The 24,193-nt window shown below is 40.0% G+C and overlaps 1 protein-coding gene and 1 long non-coding RNA gene across 6 annotated transcripts in view; one reads left to right on the top strand and one right to left on the bottom strand.

Moving 5' to 3' along the window:
* The window catches only part of WWP1 (WW domain containing E3 ubiquitin protein ligase 1), a 61,980-nt gene extending 56,056 nt beyond the window's left edge, over nucleotides 1-5,924 (bottom strand). For 3 of the 4 annotated variants that reach the window (XM_021388773.1, XM_021388772.1, XM_021388775.1), the window contains exon 1: nucleotides 5,641-5,924. The gene's annotated coding sequence lies outside the window, so the exon portion shown is untranslated. The remainder of the gene's footprint in view (nucleotides 1-5,640) is intronic. The other variant, XM_021388774.1, reaches the window with a different exon arrangement.
* The window catches only part of LOC110394781, a 37,045-nt gene continuing 18,954 nt past the window's right edge, over nucleotides 6,103-24,193 (top strand). Inside the window, exons 1-4 of one of the 2 annotated variants that reach the window (XR_002435877.1) lie at nucleotides 6,103-7,619; nucleotides 8,039-8,408; nucleotides 10,866-10,923; nucleotides 11,654-12,025. This is a non-coding gene — a long non-coding RNA (uncharacterized LOC110394781). Of the gene's footprint in view, nucleotides 7,620-8,038; nucleotides 8,409-10,865; nucleotides 10,924-11,653; nucleotides 12,498-24,193 lie in introns of those variants that run through there. The other variant, XR_002435876.1, reaches the window with a different exon arrangement.

The raw sequence follows: 24,193 nt of genomic DNA, 5'->3' as shown, positions 1-24,193 counted from the left end.
AGAAGAAAGGGGGTATAAAGAGAACTGAAATTTAAGAAAAAGCAGCTTCCACACTTCTGTCCTCAGGGGAAAATGAAAACATGGCAATCCTGTTGCTTCATTTTAGCTTTCCTCTTGTGTTTCATTTTGCTTTTTGACTGTTATGTTTAGGCACAGATACTTTAATGTCAATGTGCACACTAAAGAACACAAAAGTTAATTCAATATACCAGTCAGTAAAAAGAAGTTCAGTAAAAACAGTAAAAAAAAAAAAAAACAAAACAAGCACTCTGCTTCAAAACTGGACGTGTTCTTTCCTCAGTTCTGATGCCTAAGTGTATTGTGCAATTTTACACATTAGTAATGTTGTACTTCCTGTTTGCTTTCCACTGTTTTAAAACTATAGCTTCTTTGATTTGATTTACACAGAACTATCACTGACTACACTAAATGTATATACAGTCCAAGCTCTCATATCTTTCAGCCAAGTATATGAGAAACAATGGAAAGGTTTCATTTGTTTGTTTGTTTGTTTTAAAGGACTCCTCTGCTAATCTGCTGCTCCATTAAAATATTTTTAGTAATACAATCTTGACTAGAAGCTCCACAAACAAGAAACGTGTGCAAAACATACTTTCAACATTTTCCTCTGTATCAGAGAAGCACAGACAAGAGCTCTCTCCTGCCTACTTCAGGTTACAAAGTGATGATGCTTGAAAGTGTAAAAAAGTTAAAACAAATACATGGAGCAAAATATTATTGTTAACTCTGAATTTCTAACAGAAAAAAAAATGGAATAATTCTGTACTTCATTCTCACTTGAAAATGAGAGCTACAAGTGTTTCTTTGCACTCTGTGCCATGTATATCGAAGATAGATCAAGAGAATGTGCTAGTGTTGTCAGGAACAGAGAAACATTTGGAGGATTCGTTCAGAATTGGTTTCAGACAATGAAAAGTTATTTGCTTTAGACTTCAGAGGCTGAATTTTTACTACAGAAGAAAAACCTTACTGGCCAGAGTGGTTGCTTAATGCCAAGTTAATATCCCTATCAGTGAGGATGTTAAAAGGTCTTTAGGTTTTGTACTGGTTACAATTAAGTATGTTCAGACCCTAGTCACTTGAAGCAGGACTATTGGGAGTTGGACTAGCTGACCTTTAAAGGACTCTACCAACTCTAAGGATTCTATGATTTTATGAACACTAACATCTTTAACATATTCCAGCAATAAGATGAATGATAACAAATGCAAAATAAAAATCAGAAGCCCAAGCAGATAATCTGCTTTGTTAAACACATTTCATTCCAATTTTTATTAAAGACTTTCTTCTAGTCAAAAGCCCTCATAAAGCAACACTACCATCTAAGTTCATTCTTCAAAGTCAGGAAACTTGTAAGTTAAATCTGAATTCATATTTTCTTTAAGTAAGATTTTGAATGACTTTCATGACTGCCCTGAGCTGGTGAGGCCTCACCTGGAACCCTGTGTCCAGATGAAGAGTTCTCAGTATAGGAGAGACATGGGCCTGTTGGAGTGCATCCAGAGGATGGCCACAAAAAAGACCCAAGGAATGGAACACCTCTCCTATGAGGACAGGCTGAGAGAGCTGGGGCTGTTCAGCCTGGAGAAGAGAAGGCTCCAGGGAGACATGAGAGCTGCCCTTCAGTACCTAAAGGGGGCTGTAAGAAAGAAGGGGACAGAGTCTTTAGCAGCCTGCGCTGTGACAAGACATGGAGAAATGGTTTCAAAGTAAAGAAGGTAGATTTAGATTGCATATAAGGAAGAAGTTTTTTTTTTTTTTTTTACAGTAATAGCGGTGAGGCACTGGCACAGGTTGCCCAGAGAGGTGGTAGATGCCCTGTCCCTGGAGACATTCAAGGTCAGGCTGGAGGGGCACTGAGCACCTAATGGAGCTGTAGGTGTTCCCGTTCATTGCATGGGAGTTGCACTAGATGATCTTTAAGGTCTCTTCCAACTCAAATGATTCTATGATAATACTGAATTATTGAACTTTACATTACTTGAGAAACTTACATAAGCCTCGTAATTGACTAAGGAGCAAGGCAATGAAAAACACCTTGTTTGCCACCTATCTATTAGTACAGAACCACAGCAGTATGTGTTCATGCAAACCTGCAATCAGCAATTACTTCATACTACATTCCACTAGTCTAGTAGCTACTAAGAACTGCACATAATACAAGGATTTCCCTGAAATGTTAAAAGGAAGGAAAAAAAAAGAAACAAAAGAAAACCACCACAGCACACTCCCAGGTGCATGACTGTGACACACTTCAACCATTCTGACAGTTCATAGCTTCTCTGGAGTCCGTAGTGCTCATCTGTAAACAGCATTAGGTTAGCAAAACAGAGCTTAACTCAGGTATGCTTCTGGTTAAACTATCAGGACCTCAAAAACAGTGAAACCACACACAGTAATTAGAACTTTTCACTTAGAGAAAATGAATGAAAACAAAGCAAAAAACCTCTCCCTTAAAAGCTTCTATAGTAAACTTTAAGAAAAAAAAAAACATGTCATATCATTGCTCTATATGAAAAAAAGAGGGCGCATCACTCATAAGATCTGTTCTACGTGCTACAAGGGCTGTTCTGCAAGCCCTCAGAATGCTTCTTCTGGATCATCTCAATTTCTGCTGATGGGGAAAAGGAGATTTTCCCTTCAGCTAAACCATTTCCCTTTGTGAAAACAGAGGTGAGATCTCTGAAACGCATAATGGTCCTCACCTATGACTTTTTTAGGTCATTATGTGAGAACATCAACAGATTATCCTAAGTCTGAACTAACACCTAAACAGAATAATAATAAAAAAATACCTACTGATGCCAAGAAAACAAACTTTTAAAGACACTCTTGGATATAACCAGCCCCTGTTCTCTATATTTGTACATAGACCAAAGCAATAAAACAATGTCACTGGCTGTAGTTTAACTCAGAGTTCAAAGGAAGTTCGCCAGTTTTAGTTTACAAATTTCATTATGACAGCAAAAATGATATGATTTGCTTTATCTGACACTACCACAGAAACCACAGAACAACACTGCCACCCTGCCCCCAATTTACAAACTTTTATTCCGGAAGGCATACTGGAGCAGCTTATCTACTGACTTAGAGTCTTAAGCAATTTGTTAAGAGCTCAAAAGACACTTTTTAATTGAGGTGAATGCTGCACTGTACAGAAATAGGTAAGCAGAGTACTAACCTAGCTTAAAAGATAATGACATATTTATCCCTTCTCTTCAGTCTTTATAAAGAAAGAGAATATTTTTACCCAAATTAAAAGTAACTTCCAAGAGTCACTTCAGCACAACTTGAAGGAAGGTCATCACACACAGGTAGATGCCTGCATTTATCCATCACCCAATTAATTCCCCCTCCAAGCCACTTCAATTTTTGCATTTTAGCCATTTAGCCAATTAAATTAAGGATGGACATTACATATTTTTTTGTTTTTGTTTTTAAGCTAACAGTGTTTTGACTAAGTGAATAAATGGTAAGCCATATTTACTAATTGGAAATAGCTAAGTCATTAGCTTTTTTAATGGTTCCTTAAATTTCCAATCCAGTGTTTAACAGTGTAAGGATTCTGAAGCACGAAAAAGCCGAATGCAATACCAACTTCCTGTGACAGATGCTAGGTTTTGGGAACAAAGAAAAGTGGCAGAAAAAGAAGAATCTCCTTCCCTATGTATATTCTTCTCAGAGAAAAAAAAATAGGAAAATGCATAGCAATTCCAACTTACTAAAACTCTCCATTTCACATGGAAAGGAAAAGGTCAAGCAACAGAACTAGCAGACAATCCTCTTCCTTCCAAGGAATCAGGAAAATAAATTGGCTCCAAACCCTGTGAGTATTCCCACGATTTAAGAAGCACCTTTAGACGGGTGATTATTTTAACTTCACTGACAATCCTTAAACAAGAACATATAAACTCACAATGGTTTGTTCACTGACGTTCAGCAACAAATGTAAATCATCCTTCCAACAAAATGAATTTATACCCTTTCAGTAGCAAGCTGTTCCATGCTGACAGATTACATGTGTCTTCAGTACATAAAATTGCTTTCATGTTTTCAGGTATTATTATGTGTTTAAGGGAGTTATCCTACAGTATCATTGAAAAAATATTACTGATAATGGTAAGTTACTCGAGCTACGTGCATTTACAGAATCACATCTTTACTCTCAAGACTAAAACACACATCAAAGAAGTGATAAAAGGATTCTAAACCAAGTTTCACAAGAATCATCAGCTGGAAACACTTCTAGCTGCCCCATTTGAAAGCATCTCTGTCAAGTCTCCAGATAAGCTATGCTTTTACAACTGCAAAATGTTTCTCAAATGGAGGAAAAATCCTCAGATATTTTCTATTAAAATTTCTTTAACCTTTACTCGTATTAAAACAATAGTTCAGTTTAAACCAACATGGCATACCATACCAAAGGCAGCGAGCGTACGCATAAAAACAACAAACCAAGTTAGTGAAGAATTATCACAGCCAATCACTAATCACTTATAAGAAAGGTATTAAACTAGGCTACAAGTTTTAAGGGGAGACACATAACTACCACGGCAGTATTGTCTTTCAAGCATATGTTTATAAATAACCCAGCCATCTGGGGTTAGCGACAGTAATAAAATTGGCTTACTAGACAGTAAACTTGCATAACCTGGGGAAAATTTTCTATATGACACAGGTCCCATGTGAAAATACAGCTGAAATATGAAAAGCTCTTTTTGTTTCATGCAAACACTGGAGAGCTCCCCTTAAAATTAGATAGCATTCAGTCCTTTTCTCTCTGATGTACAGTTTAAACACACATAGATCTGGAAGCAGAGGTAGATCACCCTGCTTTAACTTGGTTGAGAACTGGTTCCAAATGGAAGACTTCTACCAAAAAAAAAAAAACCACCAGAAATCCAGATAAATAAACACTGACACCAAGTTGTAGCATCTCACCACAGCACAAAGAAAGGTAGGTGGCACAAACAGGTCCTCTGAGGCCTGGCACTCACACGTCCGCTCAGCTGAACGCACACGCGGAGGCCCCAAGACGGGCTGACAGACACAGCCGAGCGGTGACCTCCCCCCGCGCACCCCGGAGGGTGACAGCAGCTCGCTGTGAGGGGCACTGCCCCTCGCCTCCCTCCTCAGTCCCAGCCCAGGAAGGTGATCCGGGTCGCCAGACCGAGCCCCCCTCCCCCTTTCCATGCCAGCCGGGCTCTGACAGCGGCGGGGCTCAGCCGTCGGACAGAAGGAACGCGGTGCCCGGCTGACAGCGGCACCCCGCTCCCTCTGCGGGCAGGCCGGGCCGAGGGCCCTCAGACAGACAAGGCCAGCACGCGGCTCTCTGAGCGCCGAGCACCGGAGGGAGAACACGAGCCGCCATGCCCTGCAGCAGGGCGCGGGGCTGCGACGGGTTAACGCCGGAAAGCCGGAGCGAGCCCTCGGCGCGGCGCCCTTCGCCATTTTACCCCCACGCCCATCGCCCTCCTCCCGCCGCGCCGTGACAGGGCAGCCCCCGGCCCCAGCTCCCCCACTGCGGACGCGGGGAAAGAGGAAAGCGGCGGCCGTCCTCCTCCTCAGCCCGGCCCAGACCGCACAGCGGAACGGCTGCGGTACTGTTTTGTTCCGTACCGTGGCTCGCAGCCTCCCAGCTGCTGCTGCTGCTGCTGCTGCTGCCGCCGCCGCCTCCTCCTCCTCCTCCACGCACCTTTTTCTCCTTCTCCTTTCTCTCCCGCCGGCTGCTCACCCCTCCGCGCCGCGCTCCGCCGCGCAGGATGATGCCATCTCACCGCGGCATCGGCGGATCGCGCACGGCACCCCCTGCGCGCCCCCGCCGGCCGGACAGCCCCGTGCGCGCGCCCCGGGCCCGGGAGCAGGAACTTGTGGAGCCTCCTCCGCCGCCGCCCGGGCCCAGCCAGAGCCGAGCAGTGCGCAGCGGCGGTGGGAGGGAGAAAGGAGAGGCTGAAGCGAGGCTCTTCTAAGGGGAGAGGGCTTATTGCTAGCGCCTGCCCCGGGCTGAACCAAGTCGGGCGCTGCAGCGGGGAGAGAGCCGGGCGGGCTGAATCAGCCGCTTCGCGTGGGGAGGAGGGGCCGCGCTCCGGCGCGGAGGTGGCGTCCGTGCGCAGTGTGCGCGGGCCGGATAAGGGCGGCCCGCAGTTAGTCGCTGCCACTCAGAGGTGCGGGGCCGGTGCACCCCGCTGCCCTGCGCGTGATAAAGCGGAGGTGGCTGCTCTGGCCGCGATACTTCGCTGTGTCGGAGGCACGGGGAGCCGCCCGGCTGGGCTCCTTCCCCTCACGTCCCACCTCTCTTGCCTCGGAACAACTCCTTGGGAGTAAGCACAGAAGGGAAAGGTGGCTGACAGGAGCCCCGGGGCAGCGCGAGTTCCCCTGCCCGCACGGCACCTCGGGCTCTGCGCGGAGCTGGGCGTCAGGCGCCGCTGAAGGGCGTGGGGCTGTCCCCAGGGGCCTGGGCTGACCCCGTGCCTGAGGGCCAGTGTGGCTTCACACCACGTACCGTACAGCGTGCTGCTAACGTGGTGATAACGCGGGCTTCGGGGTGTAAACAAGGCCTCTGCGGATTTGTCACAACAGCCAGCGCCACTGTTAATGGCAAGGAACAAAAGCTTGCAGCGTGAGATCCTGAAGTGACTGCCAGCAATTTTGTTGTTTCTAAGAAACGGCATGAGCGCCAACAGTCTGATTTGGGCATGTGGATTCCTTCAGGAAACAAAAGGGAAGCAAGCAGATAGAAGTACTACTTTCCAACCTATTCATTCTTTATGCAAGATTTATAGGAGAACCACAAAGTCTGGGAAAAACGGTGTTCTGTACAGTTAAAGAAATATCTTAGACTGGGCTATTCAAAGGGATTGACCCATTCTGCTCTGCCTGCTGCAGCTTCATCTCAAGCCTGTGTGTCAGTATGGGCACCACAATATCAGAGCTATCAGAGGGCAGCCAAAGGAGGGCTACGGAGATGAAGAATGATCTGAGGGCAAGGTGTATGAGGGGCAGCTGAGGTCCTTGTTCAGTCCAGAGGGGAGGAGGCTGGGGGGAGGCCTCATGGCAACATACAGCTCCTTACAGTGGGGCGAGGGGAGGCGCTGAGCTCTGCTCTCTAGTGACAGCCACCTCGTACCAGAGGGAATGGCATGGAGTTAGGGACAGGTTTTGCACCAGGGGGTGTTGGGGCCCTAGAGCAGGCTCCCAAGGGCAGTGGTCACGGCTCTAAGGTGCCAGAGGTCAGAGTGTGTGGACAGTGCTTTCAGAGGAGTTGGACTCAACGATCTTTGTGGGTCGCTTTCAACTCTGGATATTCTATGATTCTTCGATCTTCTTTTCGCTGATAATACAACTTCTGGAAACTGAAGTAGTTGGAGTTTTTGCACACTGCAGTTGTAACGGGAGGTGAGATCTGCAGACTGGCAAGGTCCATCATGAGCAGTAAATCTTGCAGTTTTCAGATGTGCAGAATTCAATAAATACTGTTTTATGTTCATCAACTAAAGATTACATTTAAGGAAAACTGTAGTCTTGCTTCTGTTCCAAGCCCAAAATTAGGTACTAACTTACTCTAACAGACTACTTCTATGATCCTTCAGAGTCTGCTGGTAAGTTCCACTTGTCTTTCCCGCTTATTTATGTTTTGTGTGATGTTAAGCAGTCTAATTGAAACCTAGAGAAAAAAGGCCAGTACCACTACCTTTAGGTAGAAGTACTTCTTAATGGGTAAAAAAATATATTGAGTGTCAACGATTTATGGGTGTTCAGCCCGGTTCCTTGACGAATGGGGCAGGGGACCCACGGACCCATGCCCTGGGAAGAGGAAAGGGAGAAAGGGCAGGGAGATGGGCCTGAGAACAGAACAGCAGCAACGATCTGAGGAGAAACAAACTAATTTACTAAATAAGATATCAGAATGCAAAATAACACACTGTAATGCAATATAATTACAATTTAACCTAATAAATCCAATAAAAATGAGGGAGAGTGTCCAAAATTAAGGTAGGCCTTACTCTAATGCCGACAGTGAGACAGCTGGGGAGCGAGATGCTGCCAGGACAAGAGACGGGACAAGAAGAGTGAGGAGAAGAGAGCATCTTGTGATGTGTGAACAGTTTCATCTTTCCCTCTGACCAGAAAATGGTAACAGAACAGCAAAGTCCTCTGGGGAATGTAGTTCTCTTCAGAGAACCAGGTACCCGGAACTGTCCACGATCCACAGAACTGGAGCATTAACTCTCTTTAACTCCCAGTACACTGCATGATGTTGTGATGTGGAATACCAATAACCAAAAATCATAAAACCATGACATTGAGGAACTTTTCATTGGATTCAGCACTGCATTCTCAGCTCCATAGAAGAAGTGAAGGAAACAGCAGCATTTATATATCTCTCTGTAAGTAAGCTATTAATTTCTCAGCTTCTGAGGTTCTCCTCTTCCTAGGCTTTTCTTGTTGGTCATGATAATAATCTGATGCTGATGTTTCATTAAAAGTATGAGAGTTATTATTTCAAAATAGTCTATAACAATACAAAGTGCTTCTTTCTTGCTGTATGAAGTATGAAAAGTGTGTAGTGGCTTGAGACAATACTCCGCACACAAGTGGTCTTCTCTGGCTTGCTTCCTCATTCTTTCAGAACAAGCTTTGTCGTACATTTGTCTCACCCTGCGTAACAGTGATATTCCAAATATTATTCCTTCTTAAAAAGGCATTTGATACCCTTACAAAAGCAAAATGTCACAAATTTATTAGTGTTATAGTTTTGGTTTTAAATGTCTTATAATACCTCAAGATTCTTCCACTTTTTGAATTTTTCCAGTTTTAGGGCTAATTGGTAATAAAAATATATGCGTAATGTTTATAATCCATACATGGAAAAGTAACTGAAAACATTATTATACTTAAGAGCTACACTTGTTCAGAATCAAAAGAAGTATAAACATAACTTTCTTCATTTTGCAGATAACCACCTTATTTTTTTCTACTGCGCTGTGGCCAGTAAAGATTACAGTTTCTATCATACGGTGCTGAAGGCCTGGGAGGAATGCATGCAACTTCAATTGCTTTAGTGCTTTAAAGCTCTGCTCTTCAGGGGTTGAAATACATAAGACTTATCAAAACATAAATCAACCAAAGTTTGACCTTTACAAATAAGTCTGCATGAAGATTTATTTAAAATACAATATAGAAGTAATTTGTATGCAATATTCTTGATAGTCATTTATGAGTTTATTGAAAGTATTTTTACTGTGCCTCCTTGGGTGTATTTTTTTTTTTTTTACTGCGTCTCCTTGGGTGTATTTCTGCAATTTGTTTTCCTTGCAAAGTCAGGAGAGTTATGGAAAAGTCAGATTCATAATAGATATTTACAAAATAGACTCCAGCATAGACTGCTCTTACCCATAGATGTTTATAGATCCTTTCTGACACGGTTGAACAACTAGTATATTTAATAGGCATGGATTTTGGAATGTTATTTTTTTTCAAAATCTGGATTATAGAAGATGAGTGTCCATTGCTTGGAGTTGTGTCCCTCCTCTTCAGTGAACTTACTTAAGAAGTTTGCAGTAGTCAGACAGTAGTTAGGATAGCAGCTGAAATCTGTGGTGGGCTAGATCAGAGAGGAATGGTTAGGGTATATCCAATACACAAATGTCTGAAATCAACATGAAGTATAGAAGTTACTGTAAGGACAGAAGCAGAGGGAAATGCGGCAGCAGTGATCACCAGACTTACAGTGTCATCATGAGTAGAGAACCTAGAACCTATGGAATCTATTTTTTGTACCCTCCTCAGTTTCAAAAACTCAAACCAACCTCAAGACCTCCTCTTATGCAGTGTCTTTGCAGCATCTCAAAGGCACACTGAAGTACTGCAAGATTACAGTTAGAGAACTTAGCTGGAACAGCTGGAAAGTTTTAGGTTTTGGTCCTTCTTCCCAAGAGTATTCAGACATAACCAATGGCTTTTTAATGCACAATATTGGCTCCTGTTCCAGAACAATAAACACTCCCTGTAACAACTGAATGTCTGCACTGTTGGCACGCTGTCAGAGTCTCCTCATATTTCTCTTTGTGATTCCATGGTTGTTACGATCTGAAAGTAGACTGTATGTTATTATCTAAAAGTAGTATGTTTATATTTTGTTTATATACATATTTATGTAAAATGTATCTTGAACATATGAAAATATTTATATGGCAAATAAGGGACCGGGTTTTCTTCCCATGGTAGTATATGTTTTTCAACATTATGCTGGAAGTAGAATCCTATGTTAGTCATTTTTACTGCACACTTTTAAAGTTTCTAGTTCTACAGTGGTTAGGGAAATTGGGTGCAGTACCTTCCAGTTATCTACTCTTTCATGTCTCCTCCCATCTCTCTGAGATACGCAGATGTTGCTTTGTATTTAAGGTACGAAATATGGGTTCTACTGTTATGTACACAATATCTGACACAATAAGACTCTATGTAGTCTGTGATATCTGATGCCTTGCAAGAATTGCGTTAAGATGATTCATTTTTTTAAGCAGCATTGTGGAGAAATTAAAAAATGACAAATTGCAAAGACCTGATTCCAGTTCATAGAAACCAATAAAATTGTTTGGCTCTGGTCTTAGACAATATTAGTTTATTTACCTAGAAATTTGGAAATAAAATGAGAATCTTTTTCCTGTGCCTGAACCAAAAAAAGTTAATCCAAAAGTTGTAGAGGATGAATGAAGGACTCAGAGGGGTAAAAAACATTGATTTTCATCCACAGTTCCATGAAGTGTAGGTTCCCCTGTATACAAACATCTTCTGATCTTTTGAGAGTACATTCCAATACCATGACATTTTCTTTTTTTCAGATCTGTTATTCATCCTTGAGGCACTGGGTAACCAACAATAAATTTACTACTTTTTCATGTAAGCATAGAGGCTTGTGTGCCAAATCCTAAAAATCAATGATAACAACTTGTGAAAGTGTTGTTTCTGGTGGGCTATCTCTTCACATCACAGAACATAAGACCTACTTTGAGAAAAAAATTATTTACAAACCAGAACATCTCATCTCCAATTGTAAGGAATTTGCTTTGTTTTAAGTCTGTTACTGCAAAGTCTACTCTAAGCTTAGAAAAACAAATTTTATATGAACATATTTGAGATGCAGACAAAGCATATAGTACCTTTTTATGAAGTGCTATTTTCACACTAGCAATAGTGTGAAATTTACTAATATGAATTCACTTCTCTTAAAATTGTAGCAGAAAAATTTTGATCCCCTGTTTGAAATCCTTGCCTCATGCAGGATTGCTATTCTGAAGCGTGTCTGCACTTCTGGTTTAGAAGCAGGGCTCAGATAGGGTGAGGCTGGGAACAGATTATTAGCAAGCTGAGTGTTGCTTAAATGTCTGAGGAGATAAGTCAGGTAATGGCAAATGAGGGACTCTCCCCATAGTTCATGAAAGTAAGTGGTATACAACAGAAAAGTGGGGGTGTGTAACAGGCCAGTGTGGAGCTGTGGGAAGGAAGGGAATGGCACTGTCTAGAATGCATGAGGTATAAGAGGGCATTTAAGTAGGGGGACGGGAATAGTCTGTTTTGTTACGTTCATATTTCAGTACCTAGAATTTGCGTTTGTTTCTTTTATCCACAGTAAATGGACAATGAGTTTTGGAAAAAGAAATTCAGACTATGGAAGATAACGTCAGTGTCATTCTCTGTAGAAGCAAGATCAATGTTCAGCCCATGTGTTTTCACTGACCAAACACCACTGACCTCTACACCTCTATAATAATTTGAATTCAGTGGCCAACTTCAAGTGTATCATCAAAGACTGTTAAATTCCTACAAACTTTGAGAAAATAGATGGCAAATTATAGTAGAAACCTTCTGAAGATGTCTTCTGGAAGGGCTACAGAAAGAAGGAAAAGCTACATCATTGAATTGCACGTTATTAACCACTGAAGAATGGGGAGCAGAGAGAGAAAGAAACATTAAACAGGAAGCCAGCCAGAATAAAAATTTGGTGAGTGCATGACCTAAGTGAACCAGTCAACCATCAGTTTGTGCTGCACATTTCCTGATCCATTCCTGAGCATTATTCAGAAAAACTAAGAAATCCAAATCTTCAGCTTTGATATTTTCTGAGACTTAACCATCTATTTTGTTCTCTAACATTACAGTGGTTCTTATGATGTTCATATGGTCCTTTCAGAGCTGAGTTCTCTCTCTTCTTTTGATATGCAAATTGCATGTTGCGTCTCTGTACAGGACTCTTGCTAAAGCTTTCTTTTCTTCTAAGGAGAACCTCAGTTTTCTCCAGACCTGACTCTGACCTTTCTTGGATTCTTACCTTCAAGTCCTTTTTTCCTCAGGTACTCCTTTTGTCTCTGAAAACCATCTCTTCTTTTCCTGAACTGGAGATAAGACTTAGGCCAATGTACCGTATATATGTCAAAAAATAAACTACACTTCGGTTCCAGTGTGTTCTAATATGACATCTTTGATGTCTTGGCGGGGTTTTGTTGTTGCCACTTGTTTGTTCTATCAAGTACTTGCAGTGTAGTACTGTTACTTTTCTTTATGTGTAATTCCAATGTTTAAGCTAAGTGCATTTCAATTTTAAGGCAATACACAGCCATGGGAGAACATAGTAATCTTGGTGATCAGTTCCTCCCATGACTATTTAAACTGTTAATAGGAATAGACTAGAGAATGTTTAACTTAGAAATTTCTATACCCCTTTAAGCTTTCCTATTATTCTCTGTTTTCCTGCAGCTACAAGATATTGTTCCCAGATTGTAATTAAAGGTTCACTAGCAATTTGTGCATGTTGCACATTTTAAAGTGAGATATAAAATTTATACTCATGTATACTTAATTTGCTATTTAAAACTTTTAGACTCAAAGGCAGTAAAAATATTTATAAATGGTTATTTTTAACACTTTTCTTATGACTTATATAGGAGTGTTTCAACCAATTAAATATTAATATGGAAAATACTTGCATATTCACCGTAGACGTCAATGTACTGTTGCTCTTTAAAAGCATTTAAAATGCATTTTAGTTTTACTTTCACATTATGCATATTCAGTTTAAAATGTAGAACTTTTAGCACAGATCTGACAGGTAGACAAAAGACACAATTGAAATAGTGGCATTCTTCACCATTTATATTGTCTGCATTCACCTAGATGACACCAGTGGCTTTGGAAGGACAGTTTATTGTATGATCCCTAAGATATTGGCAGTGCCAAAAATAAAATGGGAAATGGTTTTAAACTGGAAGAGGGTAGATTTAGACTAGATATTGGGAAGAAATTCTTTACCGTGAGGCTGGTGAGACACTGGAACAGGTTGCCCCGTGGCGTTGTCACTGCCCCCTCCCTGGAAACATTCAAGGCCAGGCTGGATGGGGCTGTGAGCAACCTGGTCTAGAGGGAGGTGTCCCTGCCTATAGCAGGGGGTTGGAACTTGATGATCTTAAGGGTCCCTTCCAATCCAAACCACTCAATGATTCTATGATTCTATAATTCAGTGAATTCCAAGTACTCTTTCCTGCTGTAGTCTCCAATATTTTCCATCTTGTGGACAAAAGTGAGCTCCAAGTGAAAGCCCATGAGTTTTAGTTTAGAAAATCCAAAATAATCCATAGCTCTTTCTCTATGTGATGTAAGATTTCGTATACAACACTTTCTTCAGAATATTCAAAAGTATAGATTCCTATATGCTAAAGTATTTGGAAAACATATGGGAGATCAGCTCAAATAGATTTGTCTTATTGTGTGTTTAAAGGGCACTTTACCAAGAACTGAATGGATTACAAAACTGATGTGAGATACTGTGTACAGAAAGACTGCTTTATGAATACAGGCTTAGGGCTGGTTCTTATTTTCAGGAAATAGTACTACCTACCAGCTGTCTTACCATCATGGGCTGATTGGTAGGAGAAAAACTGTCACAAAGTTGAAAAAGAGAAAGGTGGGAGAAGATGGATCATCTGGAATAACAGAAACCTGCAAGGTTGCTGTCCATACAAAATGTTATTATTATTACAGGCAATGAAACATGCAATATAACTGGTGCATTGTTCTTTTAAAGATTTTTTTTTTCCTCTCTAGAACTAAAAGATAATTATACTTTGGTATTCATGAAGGATCGATTAACTAGAAGAAGTGATATTTACATGTAATTTGTTAACTTTAAGAAGGGTTACTTAAAAAAAATAATAATCTTGGAACCCCAAAGACTTGACTTATGCTCAGCTCTTTTCCAGAAATTTACTAAGAAAAAAGGTATGTTGATAAATGTAACTTTTCAGACAGTTCATAACTGCACAACGGTCAAAAACGTTTTTCTGGCAATAGCAGATTTCCAGTGGTGTTTCTTAATACAAATTATCGGTTAATCAACTGTTTATTTGAAAATGCTGCAACGTTCTGTCTACCTAGAATAATATTAGAATGTCAGTTAGGAAGGCCAGTGTCCTCATGATACAGGTTTTATTATGAGTTAAATGGAAAACTGTGTCTGGGGGTAGAGGGTTAACTTGTTTTTCTCAAATGTAAAAGTCTTGTTTTTTCCTCTCCTTCCCAGGATGTATCACATTAACTTTGATAACGAACATGCTAGTCCAGAAGTTTTCAGGGAAATCACAGACCAAGTTTGTTGATTTGTCTTGGGAGACAAGATTATTTTCATATCTATTTTATGAAAACAAACTGGGGGAAAAAAAAAGAAATAACAAAAGTGTAACTCAATGAAACAGAAAAGATAAAATATTCATATATCAACCAGGTGAGAACTCATGATTTTGGACACTACGGTTTTCTAATAGTTACTTGCCTTGAACTTGAGTGATTCTAAACACTCAGGAAGGTTAAAGGCCAGCTACAGTTTGAAAGGGAAACAGTATGAAGAGCAGAAGGAAGTGGAGATATTTAAGCATAAGTAATATCCCTTTTAAGGCAGAGATGATCCAAACTTATTCTGAAATAGTTTGCTCATATCAACCAACTGCTTGGGCTTTCTGCAAAGCTGTGGCAATCTGTTCTTGTTCAATTACATTAGCGTCTTGGTAGAACTGAATCAGATTTCTTCCCTAAGACGCTGTGCATGGTAGTGGTCTACGCGCTAGGATTTGCTGTTTCAATACTATTTCTTCTCATTTCTGAACAGCTGTGTTTCCTGTACTACCAGTGGTCAAATAGCTAACATAAGCCTTGGAAAATAGCAGTCACACGTGGTAATTGCATCTATACTCAATCTGGATTACTTTGTAATGGAGATGAGAGGGCATTGTGTTTTATAAAACAAAGCTTGAAAATACAGATTTAGTGTAAAAGTTAAAAATCATGTATATTTAAAAAAATTGTAGTTTCACTATTATTTTTAATAGACTGAAATACCTGCAAATAAATAACTGATAACAATACTGAGATGTAAGCAACTTTTTTTGTTTTGACCAACATAACTAAGGATAGATGCTAGATAGGCTCTAATCCAGAAAATAAAATCAAATGATCTTTGTGAAAGAGTTTTGTAATCATTAGTTAGAGGAGTTTACTTGTCATCCCAAGATTATCAGTTATTAAAATCTCTTCTGGTCTTCAACATTGTTGGTTTTTCAATTATTTAAGGGCTGTCTCTTGCACCGCTGGCCTGGAAGGCCTTTGTGAGTTTAATATCTTTTTTCCTGCATGTTTAATGCAAAATATGCTATCTAAAATTCCTTTTTTTTTTGTTGTAATGGATGTTGTTGTTGTTTTATTTTTCTTTTAGATATATCTTTGCTGTTCACATATCTTTCAAAGTTCACTTTTACCCAATACTTTCTTTAAGACAGTAAGGGCATGAAATATGATAAATTTAGTTATTCATTGCTTTTGAATGGGAGTAAGACTCATCCTGGAAGCAGTTTATGAATTAATTTTATGTAGCTGGCAGCCTGGAAGAAAGCAGGAACAAGATATTGTATTAATGTGGCAAAAAGCAACCCTAATTGTTTTTGTTATTATTGGTAATGATAACTCATATATTTGTATCAGCTACTAAATACATGAATATAGGAAGTAGCCATTCTTTACCATTGTCTTCAGAAGACAAAAAGTGTTTCAGATTTTGTTCTACAGCTTAAGTTTGATATTAACAAAAGGTTTTCTTTCCACAGAACTAGTTTTTCTTCTGCTGAGCAATAGTTTGGCTATTATCCAGTCTTCTTTCTGAGATAGGATCCCTTCGCTGTTGAGTATTTTTTTATATTAAGACTGTAATAGCCTGCCTGACAGTGGAGAGCGGGCAGATATTAATGTATAGATGGGCACCATGAATGTATAAATATATACATGTCCATTTTCAATAGCTATAACTTCCATTAAGTTGGTGGATTTCATTAGTAACAGAGAACTGGTAGATTATTTTCTGAAATTTTGTCAGATTATGCTAAGATTCATAAGTCACTGTGTTACAGAAAGAGATGCCATTGAGCTGAGCATGACCATAATTTTCCTTAGCCAAGGAGAAACTACTCCCAAACATATCAAGATAAAATATGGCTCCATCTGAACTACTCCTAACCTTTAAAAATCAATGTATAGCAGGTAACATTAACTTTGTAGATGCTAGCAAATACTCCCTGAAAAACACTTTTTTTTTTTTTTTTCCCCTCAGGTTCAGACATGGTAGTTAAAATAAATACAGTGCTGTCTTCAAACAAAATATCTGTAGAGCTGGACATTCTGTGTTGACTTCAGAATACCAGTAGATTACGTTATTTTATTTTCTTAGGCTTATGGGAGCTTTTGATATTGATCTGTATATTTCTGATTCCTGATTTTGTAAAGACGGACTGGCTGTTTTTCTTTCACTGGAACTCGATCATTGTCCACATTCTGGCTGCTGTATGGCTTTGCCAAAATATGTCAACTATTTGCTCCTTCTGTGACTTCAAATACTATCTGAATAACAATTAGACTTTGTTTTCCATCAACCTGCAGTAGGTGATAGAACTCTTTTGGGATATTTGCATTTCCAAAAGGTTTTCTTTATTTTTCTTTACATTTATCTTGTATACTACTTAAATGCACAAACTGAAATGTTTTGAGAGAATTTTTAATAATCATCGTTCTCAATAATGTGCCTGGTGCTGTGCCTAAAACTAATGTGAATTGTTGCTCTTCAGAAGATGTGTACTAATTGAAAAGAGTCCAGAGCAAACCAGCAGATTTTATCAGGCATCCAGAAAATGTGGTCTACAAGGAAAGACTATGTTTAGGTTCCTTAACACAATGAAAGAGCAAGCAGTTTTTTTAAGGTAGTTATTCTCAGATGATAACTTGACCAATTTGTGATGGAGAGGAGAGTAAGAGAACGGTGCATTATTGGTAAGATTATCTGGGAAATAAGTCTTTTAAAAAGAATCTTCTGATGGAAGTGCTGGGCTAGGCCGTGAGAAATGTGTGTTCAGTTTTTGTCTCTTTTGCCATAGCAGCCTTGGGAAATCACTGTGTTCTTTGATCCGCTACCACAAACGTGTTAATATTTTTCCACTCTGTGTTGTTTATAGGGCTTAAACCAATTAGGACTTTGGCACTGAAAACAGAACTCTGGCATGCTTGATTCTGAAATTGCTTCAAGCAAACCTTGTTCAGCTTCTGATTCTTCAAAATGTTTGAATTCACCTGTTATTAGATTCCAACATTTTCTAGTTAGCTGGTTTTCTGTCTGCTTGTTGCTCTAATGTGTCTCAGTTGGAACAAGCTAGTGAGTAGGTCTTGCTTAAATTCACTCAGCAGCAGGAACTGGTGCAACTCCAAGTCATTTCCTGTCATTCCGAGTCACTCTGTACATACACAAGAAGTCCAGAGACCCAAAATCTGTTGGTTGCAGTGCCCATTTTCATCTGAGTTCCAGTGTCTCTGTCCTGCAAGTTCATGCCTTAAGATTATGCTGGTTAGAATGTTTCATTAAGCCTGGCTTGTTCAGCAGCCAGCCAAAACTATTTCAGCTGTTTTACTGTTGAATGTAGATAAAGAAGAGTTCTGGCAGCAGACACCAAGCCCAAGGTCTTCTCCCTGTGGAGTGCTTTAATTGATAAGTTAATGCAGTTGTTGGCATCTACACCTTGGAGCAGCCTCTAGATTCTGATTAGATACGGGTACCATTTCCAGCATTGAATTGCCCACTTCTGCTTCTGCAAGGTATAGATATGTACTATGCTTAGCATTTGCTGTTGATCAACAATATCTGTCTCTTTGCTCAGTGTACATGATCCAAATTTGAGTTGCTTGAGCAGTCCAGACAGTACATGGGAAGAAAAAGCATCTTAATGATAGCACATCCGGTGAGGTGGCCATGCACCTGGCAGTCTTTTGGTATTTAGTCCTTTGATTTGAATACTCTGACAGTGGGTGAGGGCCCTCATTATCTTGATTGAGTTACAGGTATTGTAGTTCAAATTAAAATACATTTACATATTGTAAGTAAAATCAAGGAACATACCACTCCTTGTGAGAGCTCCTATATTTTAATTGTTATCACTTCATTAGAATAAAAATGAATAAGTATGTTTTGTCTGTGGTATTTCAGAGGCTCATTACTGATATGGAGCTGTGCTGTTGTTTTTATTCTCAGAGAAAACAAAGCCTAGAATAAAAAATATTGCAATACTTTAGTAGAAAGCACAGGGCTGGATCAACTTTGTCTTCTATCAGCATCTCAAATGTTACAATCCACATATTGTCCAGCTCAACATGTGAACAAAAGCAGCAGCTTGCTAAAACTGAACCTAACCATTACTATGGCAACAGTGCTTATGTGTATACCTGCATGGATTTGCGCAACTCAATCTAGTGGAACATGTACCTCCTCATGGCATAGGGGTTGAAGACAGATGAATTTTAAGGTCCCTTCCAAACCGAAACCATTCTATGGCTTGGTTGTTGTCTCTGCTTTAACATCCTCCTCCCACTTTCCCAGTGTATGTAGCTATAGATACAAATAACTGCAGTAACTTCTCCAGCATTGGAAATCTTATTTAAAACCATTGAGATATTAAACCATATCTATTTATTTTGCACAGAAAAATGCTGTTCTATTGTTCTGAGCTGCCATTTACAAAATTAATTGTTATTTTTCACAATATGGGAATTCAATAATTGTCTTGCTTCCAGGAAATAACAGAAACATGAGATGAGCTTAATTTGCCTAGTGAGCTGTTTTGTTTTGTCTCCTGCAAGGGTAAATCATATCTGATACCATTCTTTGGGTAGTATTTAAGAACAATATGGATATTGCTATTTTCCTTTCGAACTGGAAGTCCAGGCTGGCTATAAAAAGGCTTGTGAGATTAATCCTCTATTCGGTTGCTTGAGTAAGATAGCGCATATTTTTTGTTTGTTTCTTGAGATCATCAAAGCAGCATGTGGTCTACTCAGACTATGTCAGTCAGTAATGGCCACTAGTAAACCACACTTAGCACCTGCAGTTGGCTTTGTGTTTCATTCTAGTATTTGTACTGTTCATATAAAACTAAAGTTTAAATATCCCAAGTCTGAGAATGTATATGACACTTGTAAAATTGTTCAACTGGATGTGGAGTACAGCAGCTTGCTTCGCACTTAATTCACACAAGAAAAACCTTTCTAGTTTTTTGATTTCCTGTTTATTGTCATGTTTTCCTGCCAGGTCTCAAATCCAGTTCAGGGTTGTAGAGTTCACTCTACTCTGGGCTGTTGAGCAAGCAGTTGTAATCTGTTTCAGTAACTTAACTGTTTCCAGAGTTAATTCCAAGGAACCCAAAGCTGCTCACATCAAGGACAAGACTGGACAGCTAGATGGAATGTTTGTTCAAGGTCTGGCCTACACCTTTTGAAGACTTTTGCAATAAGACATTTGATTTGCTGAGAGACACTTAGATAAAATAGTATTTACTGCACATGTGATTAGATTGAGTAGGTCTGACTGGAAAGGCAGTCCTTTTGATCAATGCATTAATACTTTTGGCAAGAGTTTGTTTAAATACAAAACTTTCCTTGTTCTTTGGTAAGGATAAGGTCCTGAGAGATTTAGATTAACTGCAAACTGCTTCTTACCTGCTGTGATTCAGTAGCAGAGACTGATCAAAAAATGAGAGGAAAAATCTACACTGATATGATTACTTTTAGACTGATAACCACTGTTTAGGAATGGAAGTTGTGGAAGTTGCTCTTCTTAAGAAAAAATGTTAAAGCTCACACATTGAAATGATAGATTCTGTGTAAGAATGATAGAAATTTACCCAGTGCCTGGCCTGATGGCTGCAGATGGGTCTCACCTGTCTCAAAGGGGGAAACAGATCCTAGCCCAGGAGCTGGCAGGGCTTGTTGAGAGGGCTTTAAACTGGGTATAAATGGGGAAGGGGATAAAACTTGGACTGCTGGAGATGAGCCTGAGGGAAAGGCTTAGGGGAAAGGCAAATGTCTCCGCTGAAGTGCATCTACACCAATAAATGCAGCATGGGCAACAAACAGGAGCAGCGGAAGCCATCCTGCACCAGACAAGCTATGACTTTGTTGCCATTAGTGAAATAGGGTGGGAGCACTCCCAGGACTGGAGTGCTACAGTGGATGGCTATAAGCTCTTCAGAAGGGGTAGGCAAGGAAGGAGGGGCAGTGGCGTGGCTCTCTGTGCTAGAGAGTGTTTCGATGCTGAGCTCATGGCTTATCATGATAAAGTTGAGTCTCTGTGGGTAGGGATCAAGGGGAAGGCCAACAGGGCTCACATTCTGGTGGGGATCTGTTATAGACCACTTAACCAAGCTGAAGAGACAGATGGGGCGTTCTACAAGCAGCTGGCAGAAGTTGTGCAATCACCAGCCCTATTTTTCATGGAGGATTTCAACTTTGCCGATACATGATGGAAATACAATGCAGCACAGAAGAAACAGTCTAGGAAGCTTCTAGAATGTGTGGAAGATAACCTCCTGATGCAGCTGGGAAGAGACACACATCTCAAATATTGTGTTCAGTTTTGGGCCGCTCACTACAAGAAAGACATTGAGGCTGTGGAGCATGTCCAGAGAAGGGCAATGAATCTGGTGGAGGGTCTGGGACACAGGTCTTTTGAGGAGCAGCTGAGGGAACTGGGATTATTTAGTCTGGAGAAGAGGAGGCTCAGAGGAGACCTTATCGCTCTTGACAACTGCCTCAAAAGACGTTGCCATGAGATGGGAGTTGGCCTCTTCTCCTGGGTAACTAATGACAGGACAGGAGGGAATGGTCTCAAGCTATGCCAGGGGAGGTTCAGGTTATAAGGAAAAATTTCTTCTCAGAAAGAGTGGTGAGGTATTGGAACAGGCTGCTCAGGGAAGTGCTGGAGTCTCTTTCCCTAGCGATGTTCAATAAATATTTAGATGTTATACTGAGGGACCTGGTTTAGTGGGCAACATTAGTGGTAGGTGGACATTTGGACCAGATGATCTGAGGTCTTTTCCAACCTTACTGATTCTATGATTCTGTGATTCTATAAATGAAGCTTTGATACGTAAGTTATGGCATGACTTAATGCAGCCGCATTTACTATCATCCTTTACTAGCAATAGCTTCCTCTGTTTGGTTTCAACATGCTTATATTAATCAAAATGAGAAGGGTTCATGTGGCTGGCTCCCAATACACTAATTTGAATAGATCTGTTTAATTAGTCAGACACTCAAACTTCTGAAACCTCGAAGTGCTCTTGAAGTAGATAGTGAAGACCAGAGGGTAGAGTTAGTGGTAATAGTGATGGCAGAACTTCTAAGCTTCTGCCAACCAGGAGTGTTACTGAAATGTGCTCAAAGAAGTTGGTATTGTCCGCCATCAACAAAATTACATGTCAGGTTTCTAAGAAAATGTTACCATTGTCAGTCAGAACTGTGCAACCTGTACTGGGCACAGTGACCACGCTGGTTAAGCACCTCGCACAGCAGTTCTTCCCAGCAGCCTGGCTGCTGCAGTCTGACACTCTGGGCAGTTGTGAGAACAGGTTCAGTGTTTTCTCATAATATTTTTGTAAACAGCTCTCAGAGACACAGCAACACACTCACCCCAGAGGTTCTTTTAGTTGAAAATGCATAAACTTTGCTTTGTTTGATTTTAATGAATTTTATTTAAAATCTTTTGAACATGTTGCTTTGCAACATTTTTGAATTTGTTCTATAGTAATTTATCCAGTCTTGGCTCCCACACGTTCTAGTTGGTGTGAGTCTCAACAGAAAATGTTGATGTGTGTTTGTGTGTGTAAGTGTACATGCAGGTAGAAAAGTTTCAGAGAACAAAATAAAAATTGCAATACATACTTTTAAAATAATCCTAACAAGATGAGAATATTTAGGTTTTATAATTTGGAAAACAAGAAAATGTGGCCATAATGTTATCCAAGAACTTGCAACTTCTTTCTGTGGATTTTCAAGGTCAGTCTGAGTTGCTGCTTGCATGTTACAAGCAGCAAGTTAGAACACACAGAAAACTCATGTTGCTTCGTGTGGTATTTTTCTCTTGACTGCACTGTGCCACTGCTAGACGTCAGTGTTAAGATAAAGCAAAGCAAATCTCAGGAAGATTTTTAGTGACAGCAGATACTGGTGACAACAGATTCAACCATCCCCAGGGTGAGAGCCACACCTGAGTATATAATTTGATGGCAGTCAAGAGCTGCAAAGACAATTTTGAACAGATATTCTGGGATAATCACTTTTTTTACAAGACTGTACTTCAAAATTCTTGTCAAAGTTAGTGCCTCAGGTCTTTCTCTTCCAAGAGCCTCAAAACTTTAAAGTTTCATTTTAGCAGATGAGTTATGCCATAAAAATGGCACCTGTCAATAGACTTGTGACAAATTTCTTGCAGTTATCTGTTGCATAATGGCAGATAAATTCTTTTTTATTTTTTTAAACACCTGCAGAAGCGCAGAGCTAATGGAAGGATAGGGTGTTCATTTCTTGGCTTGCACGCTAAAATGGGATTGTCAGTGAACATGTTCTGTATCTGGGATGTTTGCATTAACACTGACAGATAGTCAAATGTTTCTCAATATGTTTCGTCAGTATGAAAACTTTTACCTGGGATCTTTAGTAGGTTTGTCTTGCTTTTCCTTGAAGTCCAGAAATTGTTTTACTCTTTGTCAGTCAGGAGATATCTCAATATATTTAATAATTTTTGTTTGAGATCAGTTTCTGTGTCATATAAACTGTTTTGTCTATCTTATATACGTTATTGCCACTTTTTTTCCTGTGATTTATATTACACCATTTCTCCAGCAGCTGTCCAGCACATCACTGGACGTTCCCTTATCACTTGTTTAAACCTTTATGTTAATTTTCATGTTAACTGCTTTATAATTCTGATGCAAGTATAATTGATGGCCAGCTGTCCCTCTGTTCACATACTTTGGGTCTACTGTTTTGGTCTTAAGCAGAATAGTTGAAAAGTTAAATATACTGTGTGACTTAGGCATACTTATTAAAAACAGAATACATCACATTGTCATGTATGAAAGAAAATGAAGTTGCACAATATTAGCTTTAATATACATAGATGTTCAGAATAGGCCAAATAAGGTATTTGATTATTTTTAAAGTTATGCTGGAACTGATAGGACGACAGTGAGAGACTCTACCATTGTCAACTGACTATAGGTCCAGATCTAGTCGTGAGACAACCTTCTGATATCATTCATCCTATAAGCCTTCTGTTTCTAGCATGGACACAAATGGTCATTTCTGCAGGAAGGATGGATTGTTCAGGAGTAGTGCTTCAAACACTGCAGCCCTGTCCATACGCAATGTTTTTCACATCTGTTTGTGAGCAGATGGGAAGACTTCAAGCCTGAGCTACATTAAACGATGAGAATGAAAGATTCATAAAGATCAGAGCTCAGCAGAAGATTGATCCTGGTTCTGTTTTTCATCTGTCACTGAAGATCCTGGCAGAGAGGCATAGTCATGATAATCATATTGAACAAACTTGCCTGGAATGGCTTAGCCATTTAAGAGCATGAACACAAGATCCTGTTGAGCATTGCAAGGAAGAGCAAGAAAAATAGCTCATTGTCTCATGTTCCCCTATTCAACAAATTGAGAGATCATTAGTATGTTAATGATGCTTGCAGCAGTGATTCTGTGATCTAGACGTCCCCTACAGGTATTGTTAGAGATTATCTATGACCATATATTTTTT

The sequence above is a fragment of the Numida meleagris genome, chromosome 2, assembly GCF_002078875.1.
Source record: "Numida meleagris isolate 19003 breed g44 Domestic line chromosome 2, NumMel1.0, whole genome shotgun sequence".
Classification (NCBI taxonomy): Eukaryota; Metazoa; Chordata; class Aves; order Galliformes; family Numididae; genus Numida; species Numida meleagris.
Note: the sequence above shows the minus strand (reverse complement) of the source record. Positions and strands in the feature narration are given on the sequence as shown.